The 14,768-nt window shown below is 40.6% G+C and overlaps 1 protein-coding gene across 2 annotated transcripts in view; it reads right to left on the minus strand.

Moving 5' to 3' along the window:
- BNC2 (basonuclin 2) overlaps positions 1 to 14,768 on the minus strand; it is a 332,447-nt gene that overhangs the window by 316,629 nt on the left and 1,050 nt on the right. The gene's annotated exons all lie outside the window — the stretch shown is intronic.

Here is a 14,768-nt window from a genome sequence, read left to right on the forward strand (position 1 = left end):
GGCAGTGGATTCTGCCAATAGCTTCAGGGTGACCTTTGCAATGCTGACTAGTCGTCAGTCAAGTTGCATCTCTGAGATGCAATAATAGACAGGGATGGTTTATTAACAGAGGTCAGACTGAAGAGCAGCCTTCTCCAACAGGGTTGATGATTCACCTTTAGGAAATGGGGGATTCTTTTCCTTAAAAAAAAAGAAACCCTGGACCATAGGAGCTCAGGCTAGACAGCCCCAGCCTTTCTTGAAGCACTAAAGTTCCAAGGAGTACTAACTCCCAGAAAATCAAGAAATCTCCATGGCTTCCCCCACCCTACCCCCCTCCCCACCTTCCATGATATTTTTAAGGACTGCAAAGAAAAAAACACACACTGAATTGGTTGGAATAGATAAGCCACTAGCAATCACTGAGCTTTACAAACAATGGTGGAAAACAATATTGACACCAGCATGTGAGGAGTACTCTGTACTTGGGGTCAGTTTCCTGGAAAAGCAAACGGGATGGCAGGGACAGCCTTCAGGATGAGGACCATAGGAGTCCCACAAATGCCCCCACCCACTAAGAAAGTTCCTCAAGGATCACCTGTAAAAAAAAACTCAGCCTAAGGAAAGGTACTTTTGATGAAAGAAAGTGAGCTACGACTGTGGCAAAGTGACATGCTTAAACTTGATATTCTCTTAGGGATGAGCAGGCTTTGAAGCTCATAATAAACCTGAAATGGTGCTGTGGAATGTTAGGGCTTAATGTGGCTGGCTGGTGTGACTGTCATGCCTACACAAAAGTATGTCAGCCTGGGAATCACAGCATTAACAGCTCCAGGGTATTTAGCAAGGAAGGCTTTCCTTTTAAAAAAAAATTTTTTTAAAGGAACTTTTACTTTGAACCATCAGAAGCTGCTGCATTAAGGTTCCAACTTGATGAACACAACTAAAATTAAAATACTTATTCTGGTTTAGAGAGGCCTAATGTTCGCCACCCACTTAGTCTGTGTTGCCTCCACAGTACACCACCCTCAAAAAGCATAAACACCGCAGAGAAAGGACAGCTTTAAAATAGCCTGGCACATGATACATTAAATAAAACTACCGATCAAATGCAAGGGACAAATGTTACTTTATAAAAATTAATAGCATCTAAAAAGGGTATATTATTTTATCCTCTAGTTCTTGCCACCATGCTTTCTTCCCCACCCCCTTTGGTTTCCTTCAGCCAGCTTCCTCTCCCCCCACCTCCCCCCCCCCACGCCCCCGCTTGTATTAGAGATATTTTATCTAATTCCCAGTTGAAAGGTTTCTGAGAGAAGGGGTAAGTCACAGCTGTGTTGATGCTGAACTTCTCAAACATGGCACACCAACGTCATTCTGACAACATTTACAGACTTCTCCACAAGCTGCGCCCGTTGTGGGTTTGAAATACCTGACTTACTATGAAACAAACGGCTTTAATCTCAGGTCTTTTCTCCAATCCGGCTCTTCTCTGCAGTTCTGGAAGCAAGCATAGCTCGTTAGGTCCACATGAGAGATGACGCCGTTCTGACTGGTGTCTGACACTGGCCAGGGATGCTGTTTATCAAGACCCAAGACAGAACCAAGGCATTCTTGCCGATCATTTTAACAAGATGTTCTTATTTCCTGTTCCCACGAAAATCAATAACAGGGTGACCTTCAATTTAAAACTCAAACCAATTAATTACCTATTCTGTTGAAAATGTTGATATCTGATTTGCCTGGAGAATTTTAATTACAAAGAGATTATTTCTTTTAAAGAACCCCTTCCAAAAATACTGACACACTGAAAACCTCCCGTTATGCAATATAAATGATGTTTTCTTAAAGCAGGTATAAAACACTGGCCCTGCACAAATGAGTATGGGCCAGTTTTCCCCTTGTGGTCCATCTCCTCCTCCTGACATCATAATCAATTGCCTAGGAAATTACAGCAATCCCACAAAGATTCAGGGACAATAGTCCCCTGCCTAGAAGTAAAATATAAAACTTTGAATTCAATGTTTCATATTGATTATTGAATAGCATACCTCATAGGATTCTTTTCAAAGCTTAAAAATTATTCTTTTTCCTATCACCCTGATAGACTTTAAGTTTCTACTTTTATTTAAATCACTCAGCTACTTTGTTTTGTTTGCTCTTTGTTTTCTGTTTCATTTTTTCCTTCTTTCAATATGGCTCAGGAGGAGAAAAGCTATACATCAAAACTATCAGCACCAGAAATCTATTTACTAACTTTTCTTTAAAACAGTTAAAGAAAATAAAGAAAGAATTTGGTTCAAACCTTTGGGGAATTCCCTAGATGAATGATCACATGCAATGAAACTATTATCTCCATCCATTAAAATATTATCTAAGACAGAGGTTTCTATCTGGCAGCGAGTGGACTCAATATAGCCTGCAGATGAGTTCTGTTTGGACCACACAGTTTTTAAAAATATTCTAACATCTTACCAAGGTTTCAAAATCAGGAGATTTCACATAAAATCTGGCTTTCTCATTTTTTACTTAAAAAAAAACAAAAACGACTATCTGGGAAGTACAGGGCCTGCATTCCTCACCTGTGGACAACTAGCTACACTTTAGGAGTGGCTCCCTCCTGATGGCTGGATTTAGATCCACCAGCGCTTCAATTACATGACCTCCGCCTGGCTCAGTGAGACACCTCCTGATCTTCACCACACACACCACGCCACACCACACCAAACAGAAGATAAGGAACTTGTGGAAGAAAAAGAGAAGGGTAGTCTTACACACACACACACACACACACACACACACACACACACACACAAATACTTAGAGGCATAGAAAAGTTAGTGGGGGGGAAAGTTAGGGTGGGGGGGCAATGGAATTCCGACACAATAATTTTTCCAAACTTTTTAAAAAGTCAACACACATTATTAGAAAACCCCAAACAGCTTTATTAACCAGTAATATCAAAATGGGAAGCTATTCTTTCTTGACAGAGCCTCCATCAAGCTCTGCCCATTTCTTAAGGCAATGTTTCCATGCCTGTTCCTTCCCTCAAAATGTGGCCTCTTCAATTTACAGCACATCAAACTGGAGTTTGGCACCCTCAAGGAACTCAAATCGTAGTCCTTCGAAGTGCCCTTTGAGTTGCGAGGACAAACAGAAGTTTAGGGGCAAGGTCAGGACCGCAATGTGGATGGGCAGAGTTTTGAGTGAGGTAGGCATATTGTGATGTTTTAAAAAATTCCTCAGCACAAATTTTCCTGGCCTTTTTCTCACCAATGCAGTTTTCGGTTATTCAAACTTCGAAATCCCCATGCCCTACCTTGTCTTTTGAGAAGAATCAATCAATATTCCTTTGGAAGCCCAAAATATTGTCACCATACCTGCTGAGCTGAAACCTCTACCTTGAGTTGAAAGGTCCAGTACTCTACTGAGACTAAGACAAGAGTATTACTGAGAGAACTTGTCTGAAACCATCTACTGATCAGACAGTTAAACATTTCTGGTTTGGAATTAGCCTGTGCAGTATGAACTTGGACCCTGGTTGCAGTACTTTTTGACTTATGCTAAAAAAATATCATTCCATAGATTTATCTACTATAAGGCGATGTGAAGCTATTTTTATTCCAATATACACTTGTTCAATAAAATATATGTGCAATGAAAAGTGTAAGGGTGAAGAGGAGCAAATCCAGGTAAGGACACAATGCTTCAACAAACTTATACTGGTTTTCAACCAACCACCTTCTTCAAGGTAGTCCAGAGAAATTGTTAGTGCCAACGTCTGTCTTAGACTCAATAGTCATTTCATTCCTGCAGGTGCTAAACAATTCTAACACTTCCATGTTGGGATAGCATGCACTTAAATAAAAGAAAACCCTAGCGCAAGCGTCCTCAAACTACGGCCTGCGGGCCACATGTGGCCTGCTGAGGACATTCATCCGGCCTGCCAGGTGTTTTTGCCCCGTTTGTTTTTTCAATTCAAAATAAGATATGCGCAGTATGCATAGGAATTTGTTCATAGTTTGTTTGTTTTTTTAACTATAGTCCGGCCCTCCAACGGGTCTGAGGGACAGTGAACTGGCCCCCTGTTTAAAAAGTTAGAGTAAGGCAACCTGATGACTTCAAGGTAAAATTTTGAAACCTGTTATTTCACATGCAGAAACATTATTTTATTACAACATATACTCATCTTTACGGGTTCCACATGTACGGCACAATCTGATGTTTACAATTATATTCAATACACATGATGTCATAGTAAAATGACCTCAATAGCCATGACCTATTTCTTTTAACTGACATTACCTGAAAGTGAATGCCTGAGACAAAACCACCAAGCACTTCTTTATAGTTGCTTTTGTTCTTCACAACTTAACTCAAAAAGTGCAAACAATTTTTCTGCAGAAAGAAAAGTCTTTTCTTGTTTCATTATTTACCATCAACAACAACACACATATTTGTGAATCTTATACACAAATTTAAAGTACTGTATTTTTTTTCCCTGAGGAAGAAACCACCTTTGCATTTTAACCAACTACATTAACAGAAGTTTATTTGGATACATCGCTACAGTAATGTTGAGATACCAAGCAAACTACATGAAGGCTATGATCCATCACTTTCCAATTTCTTAAAGAAAAATTTGGATCAAATGTGCAATATCTTGTAATGATGTCTCATCCATGGGCCACATGCTTAAAAGACTGCCTTTTAATTAGATGTTTCCCTCCTGAGAAGACTTTTTCTTCCATTTTCACCTTCAGAAAGTAACCCTTGAACAAATGCCAAACACTTCACAATCAGACTTTAATCCCAAATTCTGTTGATTCTTAACAACTTTAAGTAAACAATTCACCAAATCATAATGATCACATTGCATTCCTTGAATCCCAGTTGAATAAGAAAAGAGAAAATACCTTACATATAAGCTCTATAAATGTAGTCATAGGCCCGATATCTGAACAACAATATGATATATTCCTTATGGGAGGCATTTTTTCCTTAATTTCCATTATGTGTGAAATGTGAGCAATTAGAAGCAGACACCTGGAACTCGGTTATTAATTTACCTCTTCCCATCCCTTTCACACTTCTTTCAAAAGCCTCTCTGAAAATGATCTTCCGTGGTAGGCTGCATAGAAGAGGCACTCAAAATACACTAGTTAAGCCAGTGCTCACCTTATCTTTCTCTGCACGGTCTTGGTATCCTCTAAGACCAAATGCATTTTTTCTCTTTAAAGGTATAACCTTAGGAAATAAACTTCCAAAAATTACTGAGTGAAATGGTAAAAAACAAAAACTGCTAAAAAAAATAACTATAGGAAAAAGGTGGATCATTCCATTCATGCTGGTTTCCCTAGTCTAACACTTGAAAGGATTGTCAAGAAACTTGGGCACAATCACCACCCATAATGACCAAAAGCAGATCTCTTCAGGTTATCATCCAAAGTTTGCTGACTGCAAGCATGGAACCAATTCTGGAAGATTCCTGGTTTTGCTGTTTGCTTTTGCACTTTATTTCTGTTTTCACATGAAAAAATAGAGAATGAGATCATGACTGCTAACACCACTCAACTTGTGTTATTCCAGGAATTCACCATTGCCATCACTTTCCAATTAAACCACCAATTTCTAGAAAAGAATACCTCAAATTAAGGCAATGCTGAGGTTCGTTCATTTAAGCATTCTCCATTTGTTACATTAAAAAGAGCAAAGTAAGGAAATTCCAGTGCACACAGGTGATGAGAGGACTCAGAAAGGAGGTGGTAATTCAAGGGGGGGGGGGGGCTGCTAAAAAGTATTTGCACAAGTAAAAATAATCAACTTCTCACTTTTACCAAAAGAGTGTTTTTAATATAATGAACTTCCAAGCTTCTCTGGTCACGAGAAAACCTGGAATATATTATACATGCATGGATGTCACCTGGGTGCAGGATATGGGATGTGCTTGCTATCAACAGATTAACACTTAATTTTCATTACTCTAATCTTACCACAGGCTGTGAACACTCTCTTTTTCTTATTTGAACAACAATGATGCATGAAAAAGCAAGCTGACAGGCAGGCGGGGTTCATTAAATGAACAAGGCCTTTATTCCCATAACACATCTCACCTGTATCAAGTCAGAGTTCTGGTTTGCAGGCCGGCTACTAAAACAAACTCTCCCAGATGTCGGGATTGTAACTTTTCCTACCCTTTCCCACTCATTTTATGATGAATGTCCAAAATAAAGTTTTTTAAAAAAATAGGTGAACTCTTTCCCACAACCACCGCTACAGCTGGATGGACAGCACATTTTAAGATTGGGTAGCCCATGATTGCTTTCCCAATGTGGCCAATCACAAAACGATGAGGCTAGGGAAGGAAATGGTGACGATATGCAAATTCTGAGTCCCTCACACATGCGTGGTTCTGCTGAGAACAGCACTGGAGCTCCTCACTCGGTGAAGATGGCAGCTTCAGATTGAGCTATTTCTCAGTGGAAGACACCGGGCCTTCCCCAAGACGATGTTCACAGGTACTAACAAGTGCAGGGCAAAATGAGAATGAGATTCTTAGGGTGGGAAATATGTCTTCAGTTGAGGCAATCATTGAGAAGTCCTCGATCAACCTAGAAATAAATCCCTTGGCCATCCACCAGCCACCGGACAGCAGTCCAGGGGTGGACTTGCTGCCTATCTATGTGTCCCATAGAAGAGCATTGCTACGGGGCATTTTTAATATTTTCCTCAGCTGAAAAGTAAACCTTTCCACACAGACTAGAGAATGACTCTGGCGTTAGCTCTCTCAGGTATGATAATATTTACACCTAAACAAAGAATTAGAGGAAAGCCACCTCTGCCAAATAGCAGATCATCTGGCCCACCAAGAGCACCCTTGGGTGTGGCTGAAGAACGTGCTCAGAGTTAGTTTGGTTTTCGAATGGCGTCACAGTTGTGTCCTCTGGCACTGGAGGACGACACAGTGGAACACAGCTTTCTTCGGGTGCCCCAAATACCCATCCTGATGGGTTAAGCCAATGAACTCTCTCTTGCTTAAATTTCAGTAGAAAGGACGGAAAATGTATTATTAAAACCCACTAATGGAGGATCTCATTTTAATACCACTTTGTTATTAAATTAAGCCAGCTGAAAGTTATTATTTTTTGCAGGCAAAATAGTCATTATCCTGATCCCCACCCCCTTCAGACCCCCGGGTTCCGACACTCTAATCATTGTACATTAGTCCTAAAGAACACATAGCCACTAAAAGCCCCCAATGAAGGTGATACATGTAGGGCAGTCCCAAGAAAGAACAGGAGGCAATCATGGAAATGATCCTTTTTCCATGTGGGATGATCGTTTCTCATCTTTGACCATTCTAACCATCTCTCCACCTTCTTGGGCAAGGAGTTAAAATGTATTCAACGCTAAACAGTACTGAATCCTCCCCACGTGTTATGGGCACCGCACATTATACATTTCTGTTCCATCATGTCACCCATTCACATCGGCCCTGCCAACACTTCAGTTCCTCTTTTAAATGTTTCCATTGATACTTACGAACTGGTATTTGTCTCAAGAAGTGTCTTTCATCAATTACACTGGCTTTTTATTTCCTCCTCCAAAAGAAATTACTTCTTGTAAAGATAAAAGCCTAACTAAAAAACATGGTAAATTCAACTTTGTTTTGTTTGTTTGTTTGTTTGTTTGTTTGTTTAAAGAAGAGACAAATAAAATCTCTCTCTTCAGCCAAGTATATACTTTGTTACAAAGGCTAAGTATCAAGTGGAGCTGCCTTTCAACAGCTTGTGACTGATATGGCTGGGCCTTACACGTTTTTTATCATGCCCTTACATAACAGTACTTATCACGGTGCCCCTGGCAGTACTTCCAGCAAGAGATCACGTCTGTGGGTGGGCACCCCTTCCCATACCTTCCCCAGAATGAGGAACTGGCCAAAGGGGGCCTTCCACACTCGTGGGTACATGCGGGACAAGGCTCCTTCTGTTCCTTTACATTCAGGCACAAGCAGCCAGTGACAGGAGCAGGGAATCAGAAAGATAAAGTGGAAGCACTGGAAAAAGAGTGAGGGAGATCAGCTGTGTTGGGGTAGGGGTGGGGGTAGGGTGTGAAAAAGCACATCCTAACCATGATATTTAGAACACTAAGTAAATCTCTGCCTACCAAAGAGAAATGAGATTTACCTCCCCCCACCACACCCCGCTAAAACAGCACTGAGATAGCATCACAGGCCAGAAATACTGAGTGAATAGGATGTCAGATATGCTCAAGAGAACCGGTTGTTTCACTGAGTAACTTCCTACTGTTCCAAGATTATTTTCATTTTCTTAACAGAGAGAAATGAGAAACTGATGGGCTTAATTAAAGAAAAACAAAGGGATATTAATTTGTTGTTAAAGGATCAATTCTCTCAAAAAATTTTTAATTGGAGTGATGATTAATGAGCTGAGGATTTGATTCCTAAACTAACCAGTTTGAATAGTGTGTTGTCTTTCCACAAGTAGGTGCATTAGGGAAAGCTGTGAGTGGTGAAGAGATACAGGTCTTACAACCAGCTTGAGCACTGCACTTTGTGGCAAGAAAACTCCGTCCAACATTTGAATAACAAACAGGAGGCTGTGAGCGGTCCTCGCCCAAATGAACTCCGGCCTTAGCATTTCTCACCTTAGGGTTCAAAATGGGCACTAGCAAATTTGGTGGGCCTCCTACAGGGAACGGGCAAATTAAAAATGAATCAATACTTTTATTCTTCCTCCTCTCGAAACTTTCTGCTACCTGGGCATGGAGAAGGCAGCACTGAACATGCGCACTGAAGAGATGGTACCTGGATGCTACAGCCTCAGGCAAGATTCCTAGGACATCACCTGCACATATTAAAACTTTTTAAGAGCTTTAGTTGCTCAGGGTTTTTTTTCCCCCATCTTGGTTTCCCCTTCATGTTTTCTATTTTTATCTTGTCGGGGGAAAATTCAACCTCTGCCATGCAATGGTTTGCTTATATGGCAGGGCATAAAAGCTTTGATTCATGAATTATGCCCTTGTCTTTTATTTTTCAAAAGCTTAAAAATAGACGTCAGTGTTCCTTGAAAGGGTCTTTGGCACGCTTTCTGGCCCCTCCCCTACAGGCCCTGAGAAGATCAACTGAGTAAAATGTGGAAGCCAGCTGCTTTCCTGGAAGTAAATATGGCATCAGTGTTGGCAAACAGACCTGAGGATCAATCATTTCCTATGACCCCTTTGCCCCCCCTCCCACGCCCCCAAAAAGAAAAGAAAATCTTCTGAGCAAGGGTGCAGAGAGAGGGAGTCATTTAGCAACAAAAGCATACCACTAGAGGTGCATGGAAAGGTTCACATGGTCAAGAAAATTCATCCTGCACACAGAACAAGCTACACTGCAAGCCCCTCCACGAACGGAAGCCTCGGAGCCAGGTTAGCGCCTGTTCTTTGAACAATAACAAGCCAGGTGTGCAGAGACGACTCCCCTCTTGCTGAAAATGTCATCTGACCATCCACAAAAGTCTCTGGCCTTACTCTGTGAGACCAAAAGGAGCTAAGGCCTAGGCCAAGGCAGACCTGCATTGATTCAAATTACAGAAACGACATCAAATCCCAATCTCTTCCCCTAGATTATATAATCTAGGCTCCTATGTTCAGAAAATTATTCTTCAGCTCCACAGAGTTGTCAGCTAGTCACCTCAAAAGCCCTGCAGACTGGTCGATCGATCAGGACATACACCCAGGGTAACTTTCTGTGCATGAGTGGGTGGGTGGGTGGGTGGGCGAGCGAGCCAGTGAGCGAGTGAGTATATGCACACACAGTGACAAGGGAGCAGCCCTGAGAGTTTTGGTTTTTCAGTGATGTGTGTGACGCCAGCTCCCTATCTGTAACGGACTGTTCCCTTTGGAATCAGCTCCGGTGTCACAACGACCTGGCAGACTTGGATGCTTTCACTATCACCAGAGTCCTTGCAATCCTGCCTTGTCTGTGACTCACTCACTTCTGCCCCAACTTCTCAGAGATGCCTTACTCAGCATCTCATTCTGTGGGGAGGACTTGCCTCGGCTCTTAACCCTGACACGGAGTGGGAGGATGTGCTGCCTGGTCGCCCAAATCTACCCTCTCACTACATTAATCAGGTTTCCATAAAACCATGCATGGATAATTGCACTCATCAGTGAATGTTGAGATACACTCATAAATACTATTATTTTTAAATACCTACAATTACTTGTAAGGTATCTTCACCTGTAGGGGTTAACTTCCGTCTGTGGTTATTTAATTCACTTGAGCAAAATCGCTTTACAAATTATGTAAGCACACAATACTCGTTCGGAGAGCAGAGAATACTGAGAAAATAAAAGAATTTCTAAAGGATTACCTAACAGGTCCAGAATCAGTTAAGGTAGTATGGTGAAACTATAGCTGAAATTTTTGCACGGGTTTTTAAAAATACATAGACTGTGTTGTATACATATGAGAACACCTTTGTGGGTGATTTAACGTTCATTAATATGGACATGGGGTGCCATGTACATCATCCACTCCCTTCCCATTTCATTGTAAATATTGTCATTCCTTGCTGTTAAGGGAAGACTGAGTAGTTCTTTAGAAACAGCCTTGCAGAGAGTATAGGACAACACACAGGCACCTGTACCGAAGCGACAATTCATAGTTTACCTATTACGCAAATATTCCTATTTCAGTGTTTACATGGTCAGAGTGGATGTTAACAATTACATTGGAATATATGCCTGTGGTTAAAAAGTCCAAATGAAGCATATGATCACTCAACCTAGAGGGGAGCTTAAATTGGAGGTAGCAGCCTAGTAATTCAACAGGCTGGTACTGCATGCCTCCTGGTCTCCTATTTTAGCATCAGGACCAGAAGTCTGAACAATTTAATCCTCTTCACGTACACCATGAATACTAAAACACCTCAAGGAGGGTAGTAAAGAAGGCGTACCTAAGGAGAGAGAGGGATGAAGACCGCCTGTCGAAGTTCAGACATTTCCAAAGACCATTCAGTATCAACTGCTTTACTGGGGCTCTGATTAAATAGGTACATCCATCCTCTGTTAAAGGAGTGTGTACTTGAGTAGGATAGGGTTTAGAATAAAAATGCTGTTTGTGAACTACAACAAAGAATCAAACCACAATATATAATTAAGCACCTGACTGGTAAGAAAAAACGTGTGTCTTTTAAATTGCTAGTGAATAAACACTCCAACAATTTGGGGGAAGAGAAAGTCAGACAAAGCCATCATTTCTATTTTCAAATACAGGTTCAGCAATCTGAGATTGTGTCCTTATATGACTACCGAGAACCAAGAGGACCTGAGGGGAAACTCCTATCTAGCATGTTTCTAAATGGATTACAGCAGTGTTCTGTATTTCTTGCAATATACGTTATTTATCCTTTCTCTGAAATGTGCTAGACTTTATATTGAGAAGAAAGTTTGTTTGACTCTGCCATATCTCCAGTGAGCAGGTGCTCTGGTATTAATGTAAACCGTTGATTTAATTTTTAGCTTTCTTGCTTAGCCCCTCACCTATCTAGGAAATTATTTCTCTGGTGATAACACATCATGCTAATGAGAGAATCTAATGCACAATAGAAAAATGTCACTACTAATAATATTTGCATGAAGTTAAATAAAGCAACTGTAAGAGAATGTCAGACAGTTGTTATTTAATAAGATACAGTTTCACAATGAAATTATGTTGTTAATTTTGTTACATCATTGGGTGAATCCTAAATTACTGCATAATGATGCAGAGAGTCATTTATAATTCTAACTTAGTATTTTATTCTCTCGGAAAGGAGGCCTTATTAAGGGATCTACATTTTATTTGAAACAGGTTAAATATACTTCACCAGTAATAATAAGGAAAATGGGCCTAGTATTGTGGGGTACCCTATCATGGTTTTGTTTCTGAAAAGACTTTAAAAGAGCTTAGCATCTTCCATCCCTTTGGGTAGGAATAATAATTTTATTTGCTAATTTCTCAAGTGCCAAAATGGTCACCAAAATAGAGAAACGTGATTTTTTGAAGTCTTGTTTTAAAAAAAAAATTTTTTTTAAACAGGTCGTATCTTTTATTTTTAACAATACCTCCAGAGGCAAAAATGAGCAAATGACGATTCCACACTCTACCAGAGTAGCACAGAAAATGAGCACGGGGTTCTGGTCACTCTCCACCCGTCACTGATCAAAGTGACCCAAAGAAGAACTCACTTTACAAAAGTCAAAAGTAGCATCCAGAAGGTTATCAACTCTTCTTCCACACACAGAAAGAAATGATCCCCTCTGAGCAAACCCTCTCTCGATATGAGAAAGTGAGGAAAGGAAGAGTAAAGATGGAGAGGTATTTGAATTGTCAATGTCTTGAACTTCTGGTAGATTATTCAGGAGGGAGATACTTAATCCCACCAAATTTAATGTCCTTTTGTTAATATTAGCGAGAGTGAAAGATTTGTATGTAAACAGATTCAACTCTTCTTAGATTTTAAACAAACCTACCAAACTCTTCTAGCTCTACCTGGTAGAATACCTACAGAGGATGAAGACCCAGTTTAGACGCTGCGTTCAGGAAGCATTTCCTACCACCAGCGTTTCTCTAGCTGTATACTGGTCTGAAATGGGTTATCTGTAACTTAGTGATGCTACTATCTTTTCCTTTTCTAACATTAACGCAATAGTCAAGGAAGCCATAGCATTTTATACTATTAAAGAAAACTTCGCAATTAAAAAATATATGTCCAAATAATTATACTTATTCCCGGAGCTATATAAATGTTTACACAGAAATTCATCAGAATCTCCAAAAAGCTCTTTATGCCTTAGAAATGAGATGTATTGGAAGGCTGTATAATTGATTAAATTGGACAAACGTTTGCCTGTAGTGAAACAAAAGCTGCCTTCAGGAGCATCTTGAAACTAGTATTCCTTTTACCGATGGCTTTAAGAGTGTCCTCAGACTCCAGAAAAGCCGCACACACAGACACACAAACAGAGATGCTGAATCAGCGCTGATGATGATCTATAGATAAGAAAATGAACACCTTAAACCTGTACAGCACATATATTTTTCTATTTGCACATAGTTCTAACTTATTTATATAATATTTATACAAACTAAAACTGTCATCCTGAAGGGGGGGGGAGGCACATTAACGAATTACCTCTACGTACTTGCTTTCCAAAATTGCATTAAAGAGAAACATTGAATCAAGGGGGAGGGAGGAGAAGAACTCTATAAATTATGTTATTTAAAGAGTAATAGTTGAATCATAATTTTCGTATTTTCCTTCTCTCTTTGTCGTACCACTGTTTGTTTGGTAAGCACTGTAATTAATATAAAGTTGTTTCATATAGTACCCACGATGCATACATTGTTTCCCCATATTTGAATTCGCTTCACAGTCTAACACGCTACTCCACGTTCATGCACACAGGCACACACAAAATAGATCTTTATATACCAAACAGCTGGATCAGAGACACCATAATAGCATAGTTGGGCAAGTTTTTCTCTCGGAGTTATTTCAAATTATTTTCCCAATTCCGATCCAGTTATTTATATAATTTACTTTTGTTTTTCAGCTAACATGTTTTCCAAGACTTAAAGTCTCCTTAATATTCAAAATCCACTTGGAAATGAGCTATTGCCAAAGAAGCAATCTAACACCATCTATGTGGTTCAATAGCCATGTATCAATTGATCATTATCTCTATCTGGTTTTATTAACTCTTTTCTAGCTAGAGGGAGACCTAAACCATTTTGAGCTGGCTCGCTCCAGGGAGCGCGCGAGTGCGTGCTCTCTCTCTCTCTCTCTCTTCCCTTTGCACCCCCACCCCCCCCCCAAACACCCCCCCCCATACACACACTCAATACCTCAACTTACTCAAGGACAATATTGAAGGTGACATCTAATTTCAAAAGTACCACACAAGTTGTTTGGTCCCAAGGTCAGTGAAAACGCCATCTGTGTCCCTGCCATCAGAGAGCCACCCAGAAGGAATGTGCCAGAGAAACACACTTAAAACATTCTGCAATGACAATGGGCTTCTCTGTGAGGAAATGAACTTTAACTTGCAAGAAGGGGAAATTGCACATAAAGAGTTGCTTATTAGGTGTGTGTTGGTTGCATCTCAATCCCAGATTACTGTATCAGCAGTAATCAGGGTCCCTCTACAGGATATATCAAAATACACCTTATTCAAATGCGTTTATCCTGTCTGAACTGTTCGCTAGCTAAATACTGTAAAACCCTGGCTGCAGATGCATTTCTAAACTTGCGGTAGTTAAAAGCTTTGACAAGTTGTTTTCTTATCTCATTACCAATATTTTCAAAAACCTGATTCACTCAATGAAGTATTTCATTCTCGTGAACTTTTATCAGCAAAACACAGGTTTTAGGAAAAGAAAGCCATCGTAGTTTAATTTCGTGGAACAGCATCCACTTCTGAACAAGCGCCATCAGCTCGAGAACCGAAAGAATATTGGTCAGAAATACTTTCGAGCTGAGTGGTGGATGCTATCATTCGAACTCTTGCTTTGTGAGGGTTTGGTGCAGGGCTTTGCAAAGCAACCACGTACGTGCCTGGGAGGGAGGCACCAGGGAACTTCCCTCCCTGGCTTGAGCGCGGTCCAAGATGAAAGTTTCTGGGCTGTTTCCCCTTCGCCTCCTCCAGCTCCCGCTCCCCCTCGGAGCAGCAGCGCCAGCAATTGTGCAAGAGGCGCGGGGCGCGCGGGGCGCGCGGGGCGCGGAGCATCGCGCGCG

The sequence above is a fragment of the Echinops telfairi genome, unplaced genomic scaffold (assembly GCF_000313985.2).
Source record: "Echinops telfairi isolate 266 unplaced genomic scaffold, ASM31398v2 ScPeMD7_25;HRSCAF=90, whole genome shotgun sequence".
Lineage (NCBI taxonomy): Eukaryota > Metazoa > Chordata > Mammalia > Afrosoricida > Tenrecidae > Echinops > Echinops telfairi.